This window comes from Staurois parvus, unplaced genomic scaffold (genome assembly GCF_062004578.1).
Source record: "Staurois parvus isolate SC_StPar_1 unplaced genomic scaffold, SC_StPar_1.0 ptg001288l, whole genome shotgun sequence".
Taxonomy (NCBI): Eukaryota; Metazoa; Chordata; class Amphibia; order Anura; family Ranidae; genus Staurois; species Staurois parvus.
This window is the reverse complement of record NW_028319084.1, coordinates 138457-158284: the sequence shown is the minus strand read 5'-3', so window position 1 is coordinate 158284 and position 19828 is coordinate 138457. Positions and strand designations below refer to the sequence as shown.

At 50.6% G+C, this 19828-nt stretch overlaps 1 protein-coding gene and 1 long non-coding RNA gene across 2 annotated transcripts in view; one reads left to right on the top strand and one right to left on the bottom strand.

Moving 5' to 3' along the window:
- Nucleotides 1-929: 929 nt before the first annotated feature.
- Nucleotides 930-18478, bottom strand: LOC149437425 (uncharacterized). The gene is made up of 2 exons (XR_016308141.1): nt 18233-18478; nt 930-1109 (listed from the first exon to the last, which is right to left on the bottom strand). It is a non-coding gene; the product is annotated as an uncharacterized LOC149437425 (long non-coding RNA).
- TJAP1 (tight junction associated protein 1) overlaps nt 15317-19828 on the top strand; it is a 60364-nt gene continuing 55852 nt past the window's right edge. The window contains exon 1 of the mRNA XM_089660913.1: nt 15317-15376. The gene's annotated coding sequence lies outside the window, so the exon portion shown is untranslated. The remainder of the gene's footprint in view (nt 15377-19828) is intronic.

The following is a 19828-nucleotide window of genomic DNA, read 5'->3' as shown; positions in this document are numbered from 1 at the left end:
ACCCTCATTTCTTGCAGCTCAGCAAACCAGGCTGTTGTGAATGGGACCTCATTAATTGTACCGCAACAGACCAGGCTGGAGTGGATAGACCCTCATTTCTTGCACCTCAGCAGACCAGGCTGTTGTGAATGGGACCTCATTAATTGTACCGCAACAGAACAGGCTGGAGTGGATAGACCCTCATTTATTGCACCTCAGCAGACCAGGCTGTTGTGAATGGGACCTCATTAATTGTACTGCAACAGACCACGCTGGAGTGGATAGACCCTCATTTATTGCACCTCAGCAGACCAGGCTGTTGTGAATGGGACCTCATTAATTGTAAGGCAACAGACCAGGCTGGTGTGAATAGACCCTCATTTCTTGCACCTCAGCAGACCAGGCTGTTGTGAATGGGACCTCATTAATTGCACTGCAACGAACTAGGCTGGTGTGAATAGGACTTCGCTTATTGCACTGCAATGGACCAGGCCGGTGTAAAACAGACAAAAAGTATGTTCCAAATGCAGAAACTAGTTATGTTGCAGACTTACATAGAAAAGGTGTAAGTAAGACACATCGCCAAATGGGGCTTCTGAGACAGATACCGACACACGCCAAACCAGACCTTCACCCTTGGCAGGAAAAGAGGGCTTGACATATAACCCGGCCTCATTCACAAAAAGCAGCAACAAAATAAAACCCCACAGTGTATGGGATTCTAACAATTCTATCAGTCATCCACATGGGAAAGGAATGAAAAGCTAGGACCTGTGAGCCGCCTGGTGTGATCCTGGAGGTTCAGCTTCGCCGACCTGTCTCTGCGTATGCCGAGCTGTCAGTTGGATCATTGCAGCAGAGCTGCCGGCTCCGACATCGAGGGCCCCGAGGCATCAAGCTGCAGAAAGTACAGAACGCATGCCGAAAGTGACATTTCAAAGTGAGGAAACTTTTAGAGGTTATTGATAATGATTTAATTAAAGCCGGAGGTTTCCCTGCACATATTTATCACGTTATTCACACAGCAAAGTCCAACGGGTAAAGAGAACCGGTACTGTAACCACACTGTAAGACTGACTGGCGAGGAGAGCGGCAGCTGCATGCTGGATATTCCTTTTCAGTTTTTGTTTCTAAAAAAAAAAAAAACACAAATTGCACCCCCAAAATGTATATGTTGTAAAAAATTGTATTAATAAAATAAACTTTAATATTATCTGCATTACTAAAACCCAGGATGCACTAAAGGGATTCTGAAGCCTTGACCATCCCCCAACACCCATTAAAGTGTATCTTTAGTGAGTATATTTCCTGTGAATTGCTTGTCTTTCAGGGCAACTTCTTAAAGTGTTACTAAACCCACAAATATAGTGAATGCAGGGGCCGGGGAGACCAGATATAGTGAATGCAGGGGCCGGGGAGACCAGATATAGTGAATGCAGGGTCCGGGGAGACCAGATATAGTGAATGCAGGGTCTGGGGAGACTGGATATAGTGAATGCAGGGTCTGGGGAGACTGGATATAGTGAATGCAGGGTCCGGGGAGACCGGATATAGTGAATGCAGGGTCCAGGGAGAGCGGATATAGTGAATGCGGGGTCCGGGGAGAGCGGATATAGTGAATGCGGGGTCCAGGGAGACCAGATATTATTATTATTATACAGTATTTATATAGCGCTAAAGGGTTTGCTCAGCGCTGTACATTACAAAGGGGGACAGAACATGAGACAAGACAGTAACAATACACTACACGAGGGGTTCGAGGGCCCTGCTCTTTCGAGCTTACAATCTAGGAGGGAGGGGAAGGTGGTACAGGAGGAAATGGCTGTGGGGGATGGAGTGGTGGGAGGAGTGGAGGAGGTTAGTTGTTAGGTGAGGTCGGATGTTAGGTGAGGTTGGGGTAGGCTTCCCTGAAGAGGAGGGTTTTCAGGGTGCGTCTGAAGGTGAGGAGGGTAGGTGACAGTCTGATGGATTGGGGTAGGGAGTTCCAGAGGATGGGGGAAGTCCTGGAGAAGTCCTGCAATCGGGCGTGGGAGGAGGAGACCAGGGAGCTAGAGAGTAGGAGGTCCTGTGAGGAGCGGAGGGCACTGGTAGGGTAGTATTTGGGTTTCAGGTCGGTAAGGTAGTTTGGGGCGGTGTTATGAATGGCTTTGTAGGTCAGAGTTAGCAGTTTGAACTTGATGCGTTGGGCAATCGGGAGCCAATGAAGGGATTGGCAGAGGAGGGAGGCAGATGTGGAGCGGTTGGTGAGGTGGATGAGTCTAGCTGCTGAGTTTAGGATTGACTGGAGTGGGGATAGCATTTGTTTGGGTAGGCCAGTGAGAAGGGAATTGCAGTAGTCCAGGCGTGAGATGATGAGGGAGTGTACGAGTTGTTTGGTGGTGTCTGGGGTGAGGAATGTGCGTATCTTGGAGATGTTGCGGAGGTGGAGCCTGCAAGATCTAGATAGCAGTTGGATGTGGGGTAGGAAGGAGAGGTGGGAGTCCAGGGTGACACCCAGGACTTTGACGTGTGGGGTGGGAGAGATGGTGGCGTTGTTAGTAGTGATGGAGAGGATGGGGGGGGCACGGGGTGGGGGGAAGTCCAGGAGCTCGGTTTTGGATAGGTTATCCAGTCTGATATGTCGTTTAGGAGGTGGGCGATGCGGGCAGAGAGTGAGGGGGTGAGGTGGGGGGTGGAGAGGTAAATTTGGGTGTCGTCAGCATAGAGGTGGTAATTGAAGCCGTGGGAGTGAATAAATTTGCCAAGGGAGGAGGTATAGATGGAGAAGAGAAGGGGCCCGAGGACAGAGCCTTGGGGGACCCCGACAGAGAGGAGGAGGGAGGGGGAGGTGGCAGTGTTGTAGGTGACGCTGAAGGAGCATTGGGAAAGGTAGGAGGAGAACCAGGAGAGAGCAGCGTCCTTGATGCCAAGGGAGTGCAGTTTGGCAAGGAGGAGAGGGTGGTCAACAGTGTTGAAGGCCGCGGAGAGGTCGAGGAGCAGGAGGATAGAATAGTGGCCATTGGCTTTGGCGGTTATATATAATACAATGGATATAATGAATGCGGGGTCCTGGGAGACCGAATATAGTGATTGCAGGGTCCAGGGAGACCAGATATAGTGAATGCAGGGTCCGGGGAGACCGGATATAGTGAATGCAGGGTCCGGGGAGACCAGATATAGTGAATGCAGGGTCCGGGGAAACCAGATATAGTGAATGCAGGGTCCGGGGAGAACAGATATAGTGAATGCAGGGTCTGGGGAGACCAGATATAGTGAATGCAGGGTCCGGGGAGACCGGATATAGTGAATGCAGGGTCCGGGGAGACCGGATATAGTGAATGCAGGGTCCAGGGAGACCAGATATAATGAATGCAGGGTCCGGGGAGAGCAGATATAGTGAATGCAGGGTCCAGGGAGACCGGATATAGTGAATGCGGGGTCCGGGGAGACCGGATATAGTGAATGCAGGGTCCGGGGAGACCGGATATAGTGAATGCGGGGTCCGGGGAGACCGGATATAGTGAATGCAGGGTCCAGGGAGACCAGATATAATGAATGCAGGGTCCGGGGAGAGCAGATATAGTGAATGCAGGGTCCAGGGAGACCGGATATAGTGAATGCAGGGTCTAGGGAGACTGGATATAGTGAATGCGGGGTCCTGGGTTTAGTAACACTTTAATCAGTGCTGGGTTTTTATTTTTTGCGTTATAAACGGAAAAAGAACTAAAATTTGGAAAACAATGCGTGCCTTATCATTGGTGTCATATGGAGGAATAGCGTCCCATCATTTGTGCCAGTATGGGGAATTATGGTCCATCATTGGTGTCAGTGGGCCCCATTGTTTGTGTGAGTGGGAGAATTTGTGCCCCATTGTTGGTGCCATTGGGAGGAATTGTGCCCCATCACTGATGTCAGTGGGGGGAATTATGCCCCCTTGTTGGTATCAGTGGATGAAATAGCGCCCCAAGGGCCAGATAAAAGCTAGCAAAGGGCCTCATCTGGCCCTCAGGCCGCAGTTTGGAGACCACAGTTCTATAGGGAAAAGTAGATGAAGGCATTGTCAGGGGGAGAGCTGTGATCTCTGTGAGAGGTAATAAATACCTGCAAGTGTTACAGTGACACTTTACTGAGCCTAATGGACTCAATATGAAGATATATCTAATGGCAGTTCCACTCCTTTGTATTCCTCTGCTGTAAAACTGTCAATTTGCAGCAGCTGGAAAATGTAAAGAGGGAAGGAGTGAAATGTTCTGTGTGATTTCCCATGAGGTTTCCCTGTGGATGTCAATCGTCAATCGAGAGGTAATTTCACCTGGCGGAGTGCCAGGGGAGCTCACATCAGACATCAGGTACCATCTCAGTGACCTCTCCAGGTGGCGCCCCCAGCAGGTGCCCCGGGGTAGTGCTGTGTCTTCCAGGTGTGAAGCGTCTATCACTGGCAGCGGTCTGGCAGCAGTTGTTGGCAGCGTGTTGTGTACATAACAGGCACTGTGTAGAATCCATACCCCGAGGACACACAATTCACCGCTGACCCGCCCGCATTACTCATCAGCAAAACTTCTGTGTAATACGGAGGAGGGGGAGGGGCTCGCACAATCACTGCACATCCATGAAAACAGATCTGCTGTGAGGCTGCATTTACATCTGAGCGTTCCGTGATCGCGCCACAAAAGTGCGTGTCATTGCGCACATTCACAGAATGCGCAAAAAAGAAAAACAACCCGCGTGACACTTGTACTGCCCTTCATTGTTATCGGGTCCTTAACCCCCACCCCCGGTCACACCAATCCTGACTTTGAAATCGTGCAACGCACAGTGAAGTCGCACGACTTTAAAGTGGGGATGTCATGCCGCTGTGAGCTGCGATTTGCAAGACATCCGACTCCAGGGGCGGACTGACAACTCATGGGGCTCCCGGGCAATAGGGGATCATGGGGCCCCTGTGTCCTTGCCCACACTCAAAAAAGCCTATGAAAAAGGTACCAGGGGCATCTCATGGGGCCCCCTACTGACCCCGGGCCCTCGGGCAGTGCCTGAGTTTCCAAATGGTCAGATGTCTATGAAAATCGCACCAAAAATGCGCTACTTTAGAAACCAAGTCGGAACTGCGCCGATATGACCGCTGTAATTGTCGACAATAGGGTATGACGTTACATGTGTCGAATTCCGAACGATTTTTCGTCCGAAAATCGAAAACGTCATTTGCCCGGTAATGGCGCCATCAATGATTTCGAAAATTGGCCGACCAAGTCATAAAGTTCACCCCAGGGGCGGGCTGACCATTTGGGAACTCGGGCACTGCCCGAGGGCCCAGGGTCAGTAGGGGGCCCTATGAGATGCCCCTGGTACCTTTTGTAGGCTTTTTGGGTGTGGTTTGAGTGTAGGGGAGGACACAGGGGCCCCATGATCCCCTATTGGCCGGGGGCCCCATGAGTTGTCAGTCCGCCCCTGGTTCACCCCATATAACAAGAAAAACGTCTGTTCCTTCCAGGTCACGGCTCATGCGCATATTCTTTTCGGAAAAACGAACGTATGATTTGACCATCATTGAGTCGAAAATCGGACAAGTTTCACGAATTTTCCAACATGCCCGATCACCGAAAAAGGGGAGGAACCACGAAAATCGGCCGGTGCCATTGACCCACTAACAGAGCGAAAATCGGCCGATTATTCTTAGGTCTGATTGTTGGACGAAAAATCGGTCGAATTTCGACCCATGTATGGCCGGCATTACCATGCAATTTGCAAATCGCATGCCAAGTCGCACCCAGTGTGACCAGGGTCTAAAACACAGCAAGCCGACAAGTGTTTGCGCTCACAACAAATGCGTCAAAGTGCACATTTAAAAACCACTGTGAAGCTTGACACCCAAAAAGGTACGTGAGCTCCTTTGGTGAGTTTGTTGCACAAAGCCAGCTCATCCACATTCCCGAAGCACCCTGCAGTGCTCAGTGCACTACCTTCCCTTCTGGGGGGGGGGTCACATTGTGTGCGCTCTCTAATGCCGTGTTTCTCAAATTGTTTTTCAGTCAAGGCACCCTTTAAAAATTATGGACAGTCCCAAGGCACCCCATTCTAAAATGGGGTGCCTCAACACTGTCCATAATTTTAACAGGGCACCCCATTCTACAATGTGAAATCCTATTCTAATAGTTTTATATAACGCAGCAACGACCCCACATGTAGGACACCCAACGTTAGAGGTGATTTATTCTTCCAAAGTAACACTGGTACTGACTAGTATTCCGATGTTTCTCCTCTCCCTCAGTTTTTCTCCATCACTGAGCTGATGTGACCCCCAGCAATGACAGAGAGGGGCGGGGGAGGGTCAAACCAGGATGCTGCGCAGACAGCTGACATCCTCATCATATGATGAGGTCATTGGTTGTCAGGATGCCGGTGGCTAGAAGGTCGTAATGTGCACAATGGAAACTTTGTGTAACTAGAGGCAGGCTTGATCCACCCGCTTGGCTTGTATACAAGTTTTGGGCAATTTTTTGACATTTTGCCAAGGCACCCCTGAAGAAACCTCAAGGCACCCTGGTTGAGAAAGGCTGCTCTAATGTCTAACTGAGCTTATCTCAGCAGTCCTTCACAATGTCTTTATCTGATATAGGAGACACAGGAGAGAGATGTCTGAAATGACTGGCAGCAAACCCCTCCTTTATATTAACCCTTCATCCCCTGCACCCCAGCCATATATACATGGTTCCCTGCTGCAGGAAAAAAAACAACACGTTCGCCCTACTTGGCTTATAAATACGTGATATCACCTCACCCTGGCATCATTACATTGGCTCTCACTCATCATATGACATCACCACCCCTTGGCTTTGCTACGTTCACATCCTTCAACTACTTCATGGATGATTCTCTAGTTGCTGGTCCCCTTGGAATGGTGCAGAGGAGATGTGAGGAGATGTGAGTGGCATGGGTGCCACATATCCAGTCTTGAGACCCACACTTCTCTAGAAGGCTCTGAAGGCTGTCTTGGCTGTTGTTCCAGTTGTTCTCGAAGGCAGGTGATGAGGACAGATGTGGGATGTCACCAAAGACTAGGGCTGAACAGAAACAGTGTGAAAGCTAGAGAGGTGGTCAAGGACAAGCTGAAATCGGCAACCGTGGAGTTAGACAGAAAGCTGGACAGCAGGCAGAGCTGTGGTCAAGTGAGAGGAGGAGGTCACACTGAGAAGGCAGATAGGCAGAGGTAAGATGTAGTCAGGAACCAATCAAGTCAGTTAGAGATAGGCAGAGAAGATCCAGAGGCAGGCTGGATCAGCAACATGTGGGCTGAGTAGAGCAGGTCCATTGACAGGCTGGGTCAGCAACAGGTGGGCTGAGTAGAGCAGGTCCAGAGACAGGCAGGGTCAGCAACAGGTGGCCTGAGTAGAGCAGGTCCAGAGACAGGCTGGGTCAGCAACAGGTGGCCTAAGTAGAGCAAGTCCAGAGACAGGCTGGGTCAGCAACAGGTGGGCTGAGTAGAGCATGTCCAGAGACAGGCTGGGTCAGCAACAGGTGGGCTGAGTAGAGCAGGTCCAGAGACAGGCTGGGTCAGCAACAGGTGGGCTGAGTAGAGCATGTCCAGAGACAGGTGGGGTCAGCAACAGGTAGATAGAGTGCAGAAGGTCACGAGTTTGAATGGGTAAGCAACAGGTAGGCAGAATAAAACAGGTCGAGAATCAGGCTGAATCAGCAACAAATTGATAGAGTAGAACTTGTCCAGAGGCTGGCAGAGTCAGCAACTGGTAGGCATAGTAGAGCTGGTCCAGAGGCAGGCTTGGTCAGACACATATAGGCAGAGTAAAGAAAGCCCAGAGCTAGGTTGGGTCAGCAACAGATTAGCAGGGTAGAGAGGCATCAGGAACAGGCCAGGTCAACAACAAGTAGATAGAGTAGAGCAGGTCCAGAGGAAGGCTGGGTCAGCAATGGGTAGATAGAGTAGAGCAGGTCAGGAGGTTGGCCATATCAGCAACAGGTAGGCAGAGTAGAGCATGTCCACAAGCCAGCTGGATCAGTAACGGATAGGCAGGTCCAGAGCCAGGCTGGGTCATCAACAGGTAGGTAGAGTAGAGCAGGTCTAGAGGATGGCTGGGTCAGCAACTGGTAGACAGAGTAAAGGAGTCCAGAGCCCAGCTGGGCCAGCAACAGGTAGGCAGAGTCAAGTGAGTCCATAGACCACCAGGGACAGCATCAGCCAGGCAGAGTAGAGCAGGTCCTGCAGACTGCTGGGTCAGCAAAAAATTGGAAAACTAAAGCTGATCCAGAGTCAGGCTTGGTCAGCAACAAGTAGGCAGAATAATAAAAGCCCAGAGCTAGGTTGGGTCAGCAACAGATTAGTAGGGTAGAGAGGCAATAGAAACAGGCCAGGTCAACAACAAGTAGGTAGAGTAGAGCAGGTCCAGAAGCCAGTTGGATGAGCAACAGATAGGCAGAGTAGAGCAGGTCCAGAAGCAGGCTGGGTTAGCAACAGGTGGATAAAGTAGTGCAGGTTCAGAGGTTGGCCGAGTCAGCAACAGGTGGGCAGAGTAGAGCAGGTCCACAATCCAGCTGGATCAACAAAAGATAGGTAGAGTAGAGCAGGTCCAGAAGCCAGTTGGATCAGCAACAGATAGGCAGAGTAGAGCAGGTCCAGAGGCAGGCTGGGTTAGCAACAGGTGGATAAAGTAGTGCAGGTTCAGAGGCTGGCCAGATCAGCAACAGGTGGGCAGAGTAGAGCAGGTCCAGAAGCCAGCTGGATCAACAACAGATAGGTAGAGTAGAGCAGGTCCAGAGACAGGCTGGATCAGCAATGGGTAGATAAAGTAGAGCAGTTCCAGAGGTTGGCCAGGTCAGCAACAGGTAGGCAGAGTAGAGCAGGTCCACAAGCCAGCTGGATCAGTAATGGATAGGCAGGTCCAGAGCCAGGCTGGGTAAGCAACAGGTAGGTAGAGTAGAGCAGGTTTAGAGGATGGCTGGGTCAGCAACTGATAGATAGAGTAAAGGAGTCCAGAGCCCAGCTGGACAGTAGAGCAGGTACTGCAGAAGGCTGAGTCAGCAAAAAACAGGCAACATAGAGCTGGTCCAGAGGCTGGCTGGGTCAGAAACAGGTAGACAGAGCAGAGCAGGTCCAAAGGCAGACTGGGACAGCAACAAATGGGCAGAGTAGGTCCAAAACCTGGATAAATCAAAAACAGATAGGATAAGTGTAGCAGGTCCAGAGGCTGGCTGGGTCAGCAACAAAAAGGCAGAGTAGAGCAGGTCCAGAGGCAGGCTGGCTTAGCAACAAGTAGATAAAGTAGTGCAGGTTCAGAGGTTGGCCAGGTCAGCAACAGGTGGGCAGAGTAGAGCAGGTCCAGAAGCCAGCTGGATCAGCAACAGATAGGTAGAGTAGAGCAGGTCCAGAGGCAGGCTGGATCAGCAATGGGTAGATAATGTAGAGCAGGTCAAGAGGCTGGCCAGGTCAGTAACAGGCAGGCAGAGTACAGCAGGTCCACAAGCCAGCTGGATCAGTAATGGATAGGCAGCTCCAGAGCCAGGCTGGGTCAGCAACAGGTAGGTAGAGTAGAACAGGTCTAGATGATGGCTGGGTCAGCAACTGTTAGACAAAGGAGTCCAGAGCCCAGCAACAGGTAGGCAGAGTCAAGTGAGTCCACAGACCACCGGGGACAGTATCAGCCAGGCAGAGTAGAGCGGGTCCTGCAGAAGGCTGAGTCAGCAAAAAACAGGCAACACAGAGCTGGTCCAGAGGCTGGCTGGGTCAGAAACAGGTAGGCAGAGCAGAGCAGGTCCAAAGGCAGACTGGGACAGCAACAAATAGGCAGAGTAGGTCCAAAACCTGGATGAATCAAAAACAGATAGGATAAGTGTAGCAGGTCCAGAGGCTGGCTGGGTCAGCAACAGGAAGGCAGAGTAGAACAGGTCTAGCAGAAGGCTAAGTCAGCAACAAATAGGCAGAGCAGGTCCAGAGGCCTGCTGGGTCAGCAACAGGTAGGTAGAATGGAGCAAGTCTAGATATAGGCTGGATAAACAACTGGTAGGCAGAGTAAAACAGATCAAGAAGGCCAAGTCAGCAACTGATAGGCAGAGAAGCAGCAGGCCAAGAGGCAAGATGGGTCAGCAACAGGTAAGCAGGGTCCTGCAGTGGGGGGAGGTCTACTGGGTAAGCAACAGACCTGTAGAGCAGGTCAAGAGGTCAGCAGAATATAGGAGATGGGGGGGCAGGCAACCATTTCAATAACAGTGCAGAGCAGAGATCCTCCAGGAAGAGCGGATCCCTGTACATTGACTGGATGTAGATTGTCAGCTTCTGGGTCTAATCCTGATGTCAATTCGCTAACAGTGCAGAGCAGGGATCCTCCAGGAAGAGCGGATCCCTGTACATTGACTGGATGTAGATTGTCAGCTTCTGGGTCTAATCCTGATGTCAATTCGCTAACAGTGCAGAGCAGGGATCCTCCAGGAAGAGCGGATCCCTGTACATTGACTGGATGTAGATTGTCAGCTCCTCGGTCTAATCCTGATGTTAATTTAATAACAGTGCAGAGCAGAGATCCTCCAGGAAGAGCGGATCCCTGTTCATTGACGGGATATAGATTGTCAGCTCCTGGGACTAATCCTGATGTCAATTCAATAACAGCGCAGAGCAGAGATCCTCCAGGAAGAGCGGATCCCTGTACATTTACTGGCTGTAGATTGTCAGCTCCTGGGTCTAATCCTGACACTATTCTAATACCAGTATAGTAGACCGCTGTAGACTATAGATTTTCAGCTCATGGGACTATTCCTGACACCATTTCAATACCAGTACAGAGCCTCCAGTAAGAGCAGATCCCTGTACATTGGATGTAGATTGTCAGCTCCTGAGACTAATCCTGTCACCAGTATAAAAGTAGATCTCTGCACACTGACTGGATACAGATTGTCAGCTCCTGGGGCGAGCCCTGACTGATCTCACACCAGGAGAGAGCAGAGATCCCTCAATCAGAGCACAGCACAGTGAGGTGACTTCTCAGCCTCTAGAGGCCGCTGTATTTTGCTGCCCGGCTCCATCTTGTCGGAGTGCACGCCCGCAAGTCTGGTCTCCGGGAAGATGGCCGCCGCTCCGATTGGGTGAGGGAACGTCAACACGTCGGACGTGGGGATTCCAGAGGATTACCCAGAATACCCAGCGGGAAGATGGCTGCCCGGAGGTGAGAGGTGCCCGGTGTGAGGAGTATAGTGGAGGCGGGTGTACGGAGTATAGTGAGGAGTAAGGAGTATTGCTTTGATTTGAACACAAATGAAGGAGCCTATAGCTTCAGCATGCATTCTTCATGGGGTTTTGATGCTTTCATGAAGCCTGGCGAATCCCCTGTGAGGGTTCATTTTCTATTTGATTTATAGGGACTCAGCAGATCCCAGCTCAGTAATACCCACGTTCAGCAGATCCCAGCTCAGTAATACCCCCGTTCAGCAGATCCCAGCTCAGTAATACCCCCGTTCAGCAGATCCCAGCTCAGTAATACCCCCGTTCAGCAGATCCCAGCTCAGTAATACCCCCGTTCAGCAGATCCCCAGCTCAGTAATACCCCCGTTCAGCAGATCCCAGCTCAGTAATACCCCCGTTCAGCAGATCCCCAGCTCAGTAATACCCCCGTTCAGCAGATCCCAGCTCAGTAATACCCCCGTTCAGCAGATCCCCAGCTCAGTAATACCCTCATTCAGTAGATCCCCAGCTCATTAGTGACCCTGTTCAGCAGATCCCTTGCTCAGTAATACCTCCGTTCATCAGATTCCCAGCTTATTAGTGCCCCCATTCATCAGATCCCCAACTCATTAGTGCCCCCATTCATCAGATCCCCAACTCATTAGTGCCCCCATTCATCAGATCCCCAACTCATTAGTGCCCCCATTCATCAGATCCCCAACTCATTAGAGCCCCCATTCATCAGATCCCCAACTCAGCAATACACCCGTTTAGCAGATCCCCAGCTCAGTAATACCCCAGTTCAGCAGATCCGCAGCTCATTAGTGACCCTGTTCAGCAGATCCCTTTCTCAGTAATACCTCCGTTCATCAGATTCCCAGCTTATTAGTGCCCCCATTCATCAGATTCCCAGCTCATTAGTGCCCCCATTCATCAGATTCCCAGCTCATTAGTGCCCCCTTTCATCAGATTCCCAGCTCATTAGTGCCCCCGTTCAGCAGATCCCCAACTCACTAATACCCTCATTCAGCAGATCCCCAACTCACTAATACCCTCATTCAGCAGATCCTCAACTCAATATTACACTTGTTCAGCAGATCCCCAGCTCATTAATACCCCCATTCAGCAGATCCCCAGCTCAGTAATACCCCCGTTCAGCAGATCCCCAGCTCATTAATACCCCCGTTCAGCAGATCCCCAGCTCATTAATACCCCCGTTCAGCAGATCCCCAGCTCATTAATACCCCCGTTCAGCAGATCCCCAGCTCATTAATACCCCCGTTCAGCAGATCCCCAGCTCATTAATACCCCCTGTTCAGCAGATCCCCAGCTCACTAATACCCCCCGTTCAGCAGATCCCCAGCTCACTAATACCCCCCGTTCAGCAGATCCCCAGCTCACTAATACCCCCCGTTCAGCAGATCCCCAGCTCACTAATACCCCCCGTTCAGCAGATCCCCAGCTCACTAATACCCCCCGTTCAGCAGATCCCCAGCTCACTAATACCCCCCGTTCAGCAGATCCCCAGCTCACTAATACCCCCCGTTCAGCAGATCCCCAGCTCACTAATACCCCCCGTTCAGCAGATCCCCAGCTCACTAATACCCCCCGTTCAGCAGATCCCCAGCTCACTAATACCCCCCGTTCAGCAGATCCCCAGCTCACTAATACCCCCCGTTCAGCAGATCCCCAGCTCACTAATACCCCCCGTTCAGCAGATCCCCAGCTCACTAATACCCCCCGTTCAGCAGATCCCCAGCTCACTAATACCCCCCGTTCAGCAGATCCCCAGCTCACTAATACCCCCGTTCAGCAGATCCCAGCTCAGTAATACCCCCGTTCAGCAGATCCCAGCTCAGTAATACCCCCGTTCAGCAGATCCCAGCTCAGTAATACCCCCGTTCAGCAGATCCCAGCTCAGTAATACCCCCGTTCAGCAGATCCCCAGCTCAGTAATACCCCCGTTCAGCAGATCCCAGCTCAGTAATACCCCCGTTCAGCAGATCCCCAGCTCAGTAATACCCCCGTTCAGCAGATCCCCAGCTCATTAATACCCCCGTTCAGCAGATCCCCAGCTCATTAATACCCCCGTTCAGCAGATCCCCAGCTCATTAATACCCCCATTCAGCAGATCCCCAGCTCATTAGTGCCCCTGTTCAACAGATCCCTTTCTCAGTAGTACCCCCGTTCATCAGATTCCCAGCTCATTCGTGCCACCTTTCATCAGATTCCCAGTTCATTAGTGCCCCCTTTCATCAGATTCCCAGTTCATTAGTGCCCCCTTTCATCAGATTCCCAGCTCATTCGTGCCCCCTTTCATCAGATTCCCAGTTCATTAGTGCCCCCTTTCATCAGATTCCCAGTTCATTAGTGCCCCCTTTCATCAGATTCCCAGTTCATTAGTGCCCCCTTTCATCAGATTCCCAGTTCATTAGTGCCCCCTTTCATCAGATTCCCAGCTCATTAGTGCCCCCTTTCATCAGATTCCCAGCTCATTAGTGCCCCCTTTCATCAGATTCCCAGCTCATTAGTGCCCCCTTTCATCAGATTCCCAGCTCATTAGTGCCCCCGTTCTGCAGATCCCCAACTCAGTAATACCCTCATTCAGCAGATCCCCCACTCAGTAATACCCTCATTCAGCAGATCCCCCACTCAGTAATACCCTCATTCAGCAGATCCCCCACTCAGTAATACCCTCATTCAGCAGATCCCCCAACTCAATATTACCCTTGTTCAGCAGATCCTCAACTCAATATTACCCTTGTTCAGCAGATCCCCAACTCAATATTACCCTTGTTCAGCAGATCCCCAGCTCATTAATACCCCCATTCAGCAGATCCCCAGCTCATTAATACCCCCCAGCTCATTAATACCCCCATTCAGCAGATCCCCAGCTCATTAATATTGAGCAGATCCTCAACTCAATATTACCCTTGTTCAGCAGATCCCCAACTCAATATTACCCTTGTTCAGCAGATCCCCAGCTCATTAATACCCCCATTCAGCAGATCCCCAGCTCATTAATACCCCCGTTCAGTAGATCCCCAGCTCATTAATACCCCCGTTCAGCAGATCCCAAGCTCATTAGTGCCCCTATTCAGCTGATCCCCAGCTCTGCTCCCCGTTCAGCAGATCACCAGCTTATTAGTACCCTCACTCAGTGGATCCCCAGCTCATTATTATCCCTGCCCAGTGGATCCCCAGCTCATTAGTACCATCTTTCAAGCAAACACAACAGTGTGAGCAGGACTGCAAGGTAACCATGTTATTTAGTGAGAGGTGCTTTGTTTGGCATTCAGAGCACTTAAAAAAAAAAAGAAAAAGCAGGTATAATGCCACATTTTTGAAGCAAGTGTAAACAAGGCCTATGGGGTATAGTGTGGGGAGTAAGGAGGGATAGTGGAAAGTAAGCAATATAGTGTGGGGGTGTCAGGAGTATAGTGGAGAGGGATATATTGAGGTTTCAATGGAGTATGCTAGGGTGTCATTGCAGGGTGGGATGGGTATCAGTGGGGTGTCATTGCAGGGTGGGAGGGGTATCAGTGGGGTGTCAGTGCAGGGTGGGAGGGGTATCAGTGGGCTGTCAGTGCAGGGTGGGAGGGGTATCAGTGGGGTGTCAGTGCAGGGTGGGAGGGGTATCAGTGGGGTGTCAGTGCAGGGTGGGAGGGGTATCAATGGGGTGTCAGTGCAGGGTGGGAGGGGTATCAGTGGGCTGTCAGTGCAGGGTGGGAGGGGTATCAGTGGGGTGTCAGTGCAGGGTGGGAGGGGTATCAGTGGGGTGTCAGTGCATGGTGGGAGGGGTATCAGTGGGCTGTCAGTGCAGGGTGGGAGGGGTATCAGTGGGGTGTCAGTGCAGGGTGGGAGGGGTATCAGTGGGGTGTCAGTGCAGGGTGGGAGGGGTATCAATGGGGTGTCAGTGCATGGTGGGAGGGGTATCAGCGGGGTCTCAGTGCAGAGTGGGAGGGGTATTAGTGAGGTGTCAGTGTAAGCTGTGATGTGTATTGGTGGGGTTTCTGTGTTCCATGTTAGGGGCTATAATGGTGTCGGTGAATTGTGTTGATATTTATACAGGGCATGATGTTCACTGCAGGGTGGTGGGTGTTTAGCGGGGATGTCAGTTCAGGGTGGAGAACATGGGGGGGTAATTAGTGTTGGTCTGGTATAAGATGAACTGACAATGTTTTCCTCGTTCCCAGGTGAACCCCTCGCTGTCTCTGTTGCTGCAGATTTTCTTGAAGGAGGCGGAGCTGGAAGGTAGGAGAGCGCAGAACTCAAAACGCTGAAATACACAAGCTGTACCATCTGCCATAAAATGTGTAATTCCGTCTGGTCAGTTCTGTGATTTATACTCCTTTGTGGGGCAGTCCTATTAACCTCCCTGGCGGTAACCCCGAGCTACACTCGGGAATACACTGCAGCGTTGCTCCGGGATCTCTTCTTCACTTACCTTGTCCTGCGCTCCCGCGATGTCCCCCCTGCAGTGTCCCCGGCAATGTCCTCCGGCCGATGCCGGCATCTGTCTTCCGGGTTCCGTTCCCTGCGACGTCGGGACGTACGGGGGGCGGTACTGGCGGGAAATTTGAAAATGTGAAAAAGTGACATTCACTAAATACACTAAAATCACATAGTATAACATTCCTGTATCAAACCATTTCACATACATTTTGTCCCGAGTGCTTTGTCCTGCGCCCTGCCTGCATTTTTACTGTTCTTTCTGCCTGGAAACTGAGAAACGTCCATGGCGTCCAAAAAGCGTCCCTTTAGGTCAGACGCGGTTTTAGACCGGCTAGAGAACAGCGATAGTAAATCAGAACCACTTGCAGAATTGAGTGATAATGATTGGTGGGGGAAATTCCTCATCAGACACTGAAAACGATTCTGCGACTTTGCTCAGCGATGTGCGAACTTGGCGCTATATTTCACATTTCAGTGTTTTTGGTTTGATTATATTATTGAATTAAATTTATTATTATTATATTATTTTTTATGATTATTTATTAAATTATAATTTATGATTTCGTGTTTCAAGTTTTATCCTCCCCGGGATGTTTACTAGACTCTTGTTCGGACAGATTTCAGTGAGTTATTCCTAAGAATTACAGGCCTACAATAAAAAAACAACATATTTCCATGCAAAAAAAAGTACCGCTTTGAGCACAGAAATATGGACATAATCAGACCGCTAGGGAGGTTAAGAAGGTGACATCACGGTTTATGTTAAAGTGATTCTAAAGGTATAGATTTTAGTTAAATAACAAACATGTAATACTTACCTGCCCTGTGTAATGGTTTTGCACGGAGCAGCCCTGATCCTCCTCCTCTGGGATCTCCCCGCTGGTGCTCCTTGCCCCCAGAGCAAGCTGCTTGTGCCTCTGAGGAAGAGGCAAGACCTCGAAATGCGTTGGAAGTCCAGGGTTCCTATTGTGTTCAGCTGTGGACTGGACAGTGCTGTTCTCTTTATGATGAGCTCTTGACGTTCTCGTCCTTTGTGAGTATAATACTTATCATCTTTTTAGCAATAAATGTGTTTAAGGTTCTGCCCTAGGGTGGTGCGCTCTCTGTTTGTTTTCTTTGCGTCTCGTGTTTTTGGACTTCCCCAGTCCTTGAGGGCAGCAAAGCATGCACCATTCAGGACGGAGTTGTAGCCTTTGTCGAGTTCACCCCCAAGCGCAGGAGTATTTGTCATTTTTTTCTGGGGGCACTCATGCGTGCTCACCCCTGAGCCACCTCTATGTGTGTCTATACCATATATGTATGTGTATGTTAGTTGTTGTTGTTTGTACCCGTAGTACAGCCCAGAAACAATAGTGCACATTTCGTTTTTGTCTTTTTTTTTTTTTTTCTTTTTAACCTAAAACACACTGACCACACCAAACGTTTTTTGAATCCTGACCTTTGACCCTAACACTAACCCTGGCACTGAACTAGATCAAACCTTGATCTAGGTATTTTTTTTTTAAAAAAAAATTTTTATATATATTTATTTATCTTTTTTTTTTTTTTTTTTCCCAAACATTTTTTTTCTCTCTATGCCAGGAGTTAGAGAGATACAATTTATCTCTCTCCTCCATTCATAGAGAGGAAAAGAAAACAAGGGGGCCGGGCTGTACAGTGACTGATCACTGTGATAGCCAATCAGAGGCTATCACAGCAATCATGTGTCCCAGAATCGGGGGTCCTGATTGTTAGAACGGGACCCGGTGTTCTCAGTGACACCGCGGTCTTTGTGCTGGGGGCGCGCTCTGCGGCGCGGTCTTTGTGCTGGGGGCGCGCTCTGCGGCGCGGTCTTTGTGCTGGGGGCGCGCTCTGCGGCGCGGTCTTTGTGCTGGGGGCGTGCTCTGCGGCGCGGTCTTTGTGCTGGGAGCGCGCTCTGTGGTGCGCTCCCAGCACAAAGACAGGTGTGCAAATACGTGGTCCCACGGAAAAAAGCCCAGTTCTGTGAGGCGCATATTTGTGTGTGATGTCGGCGTGAAGGGGTTAAGGAATATGGTGGGGTCCCCTTATCACCCCTGGCCCAGTGGGAAGAGTCGTCTTGTCTCTTCCTGTCAGGTCATGTGGCATCACAGCAGTACTTGGCTGGTTCCTAGCATTGCCCCTCTTCCAGTCTGAGTGCAGCTGTGCAGGTGATGAAAGGAGTTGATTTGAGGATTTATTTATTTCAGGTACTTATATAGCGCCGTCAATGTACGCAGCACTTTACATATATATTGTACATTCACATCAGTCCCTAACCCTCAAGGGGCGTACAATCTAAGGTCCCTAACTCACATTCATACATACACATACTAGGGACAATTTAGACAGGAGCCAATTCACCTACCAGCATGTCTTTGGAGTGTGGGAGGAAACCGGAGTACCCAGAGGAAACCCACGCAGGCACAGGGAGAACATGCAAACTCCAGGCAGGTGGTGCCATGGGTGGGATTCGAACCGATGACCCGAGTACTGCCAGGCAGAAGTGCTAACCACTCAGCCACTGTGCTGCCCCGGATTTAGGTTCTTATGTTAACATCCATTTAATTATGTTTTAAGGAATACACAACAAAATGAAAAATCTTTTTTTTATACCTACCTGACAACCTACCTTCCTCCAGGTTATATCCGACTCACCTAATGCCTGAATTGACTCGCTCCACCAGCTTGCTAAGCTTTTGGTTGCGGTTCTCAAATAATGGACCCTCGGTGATCAGATCCGGCGCCTGTATTGTGGGTCTCAGTGTGAGTAGTAGGTGTCCCCGGAATGCAGATTGTGATCACAGGAAGTGTCAGTATGAGGCAGTATGGAGGTGTAAGTTGTAGATTTTGATGAGTGCAGAATATTTCGGGATGTCAATGTAATGTAGGTTTTGGAGGGGTATTCTCTGCTCGGTGATTGGTAGCAGCAGATCATTCAATACTGCTATGTACCACCTCCCCCCCCCACCTGTATCTCTGGATTTTGACCCCCCTCCACATCTTCATTGCTGATGGACTTTGGCCGCATGTTGTAATCTTGTAAGTCTCGCCTGGCCGCTCTGAATATTGATGAACCCGGTGCAGAGCAGGATGCCGGGCACCTGACAGATCTTCCCGAGGCAAGTCTGAGACCCCGGACTGTGAGGGGGGGTTCGGGGCAGTGATTGAGGGATGATGGGGAAGCAAGGGTCAGTGATGGGGCGGGGGTAAGGGCTAGTGATTGGGGGCAGTGATTGGGGATTATGGGGGTTGGGGGCAGTGATTGGGGATTATGGGGGTTGGGGGCAGTGATTGGGGATTATGGGAGTTGGGGGCAGTGATTGGAGCTTATGGGAGTTGGGGGCAGTGATTGGGGATTATGGGAGTTGGGGGCAGTGATTGGGGATTATGGGGGTTGGGGGCAGTGATTGGGGATTATGGGGGTTGGGGGCAGTAATTGGTGGATGAAGAGGATTAGGGATAGAGATTGGGGAATGATGGGGATTGAGGGAAGATGGAAGATTGGGGCTCAGTGAATGGGGGATGATGGAAGATGGGGGCAGTGATTGGGGGGTGATGGAGATTGGGGGCAGTGATTGGGGGGTGAAGGAGATTGGGGGCAGAGATTGGGGGGTGATGAAGATTGGGGGCAGTAATTGAGGGATGATGGGGAATGGAGGAAGTGATTGGGGGATGATCGGGATTGGGGGCAGTGATTGGGGGGATGATTGGGGTGGGGGGCAGTGACTGGGGAATGATTGGAATAGGGGGAATGATGGGGGTGGGCAGGGGGGCAGAGATTGGGTGATGTAGAGGGGGAGGGCTGGGGTTAGTGATTAGGCAGTGATTGGGGGGGGCTGGTTGCAGCAATTGAGAAAGTTGGGGGTGATCATAGGACATGATTGGGGGGAGGTGGGGGGAATTGAGTGATGTGATTGAGAGAGAACTGTTAACTGGAGGCTGTTTTTAGCGAAAATTAGATTTTGAGGGGGGAGGATATGGGTTGGGGCCAACGACAATGTTGTGAGAGGGGGTTGGGGGCAGTTTTTGGGGATGATGGCTTAGGGCAGGGGTCTCCGAACTATGGCCCTGCAGCTGTTTAAGTACTGCCTCTGGGAGTCTTACCTGTGACTGCTAGAGTCTTGCAAGGCCTCATGGGACTTGCAGTTCCTCAATACCTGGAGGGCCATAGTTTGGAGACCCCTGGGTTAGGGGAAGCAAATGGGGGGTTATAGGGCTAGGGGCAATGATTGGGGGATGATGAGGGTTGGG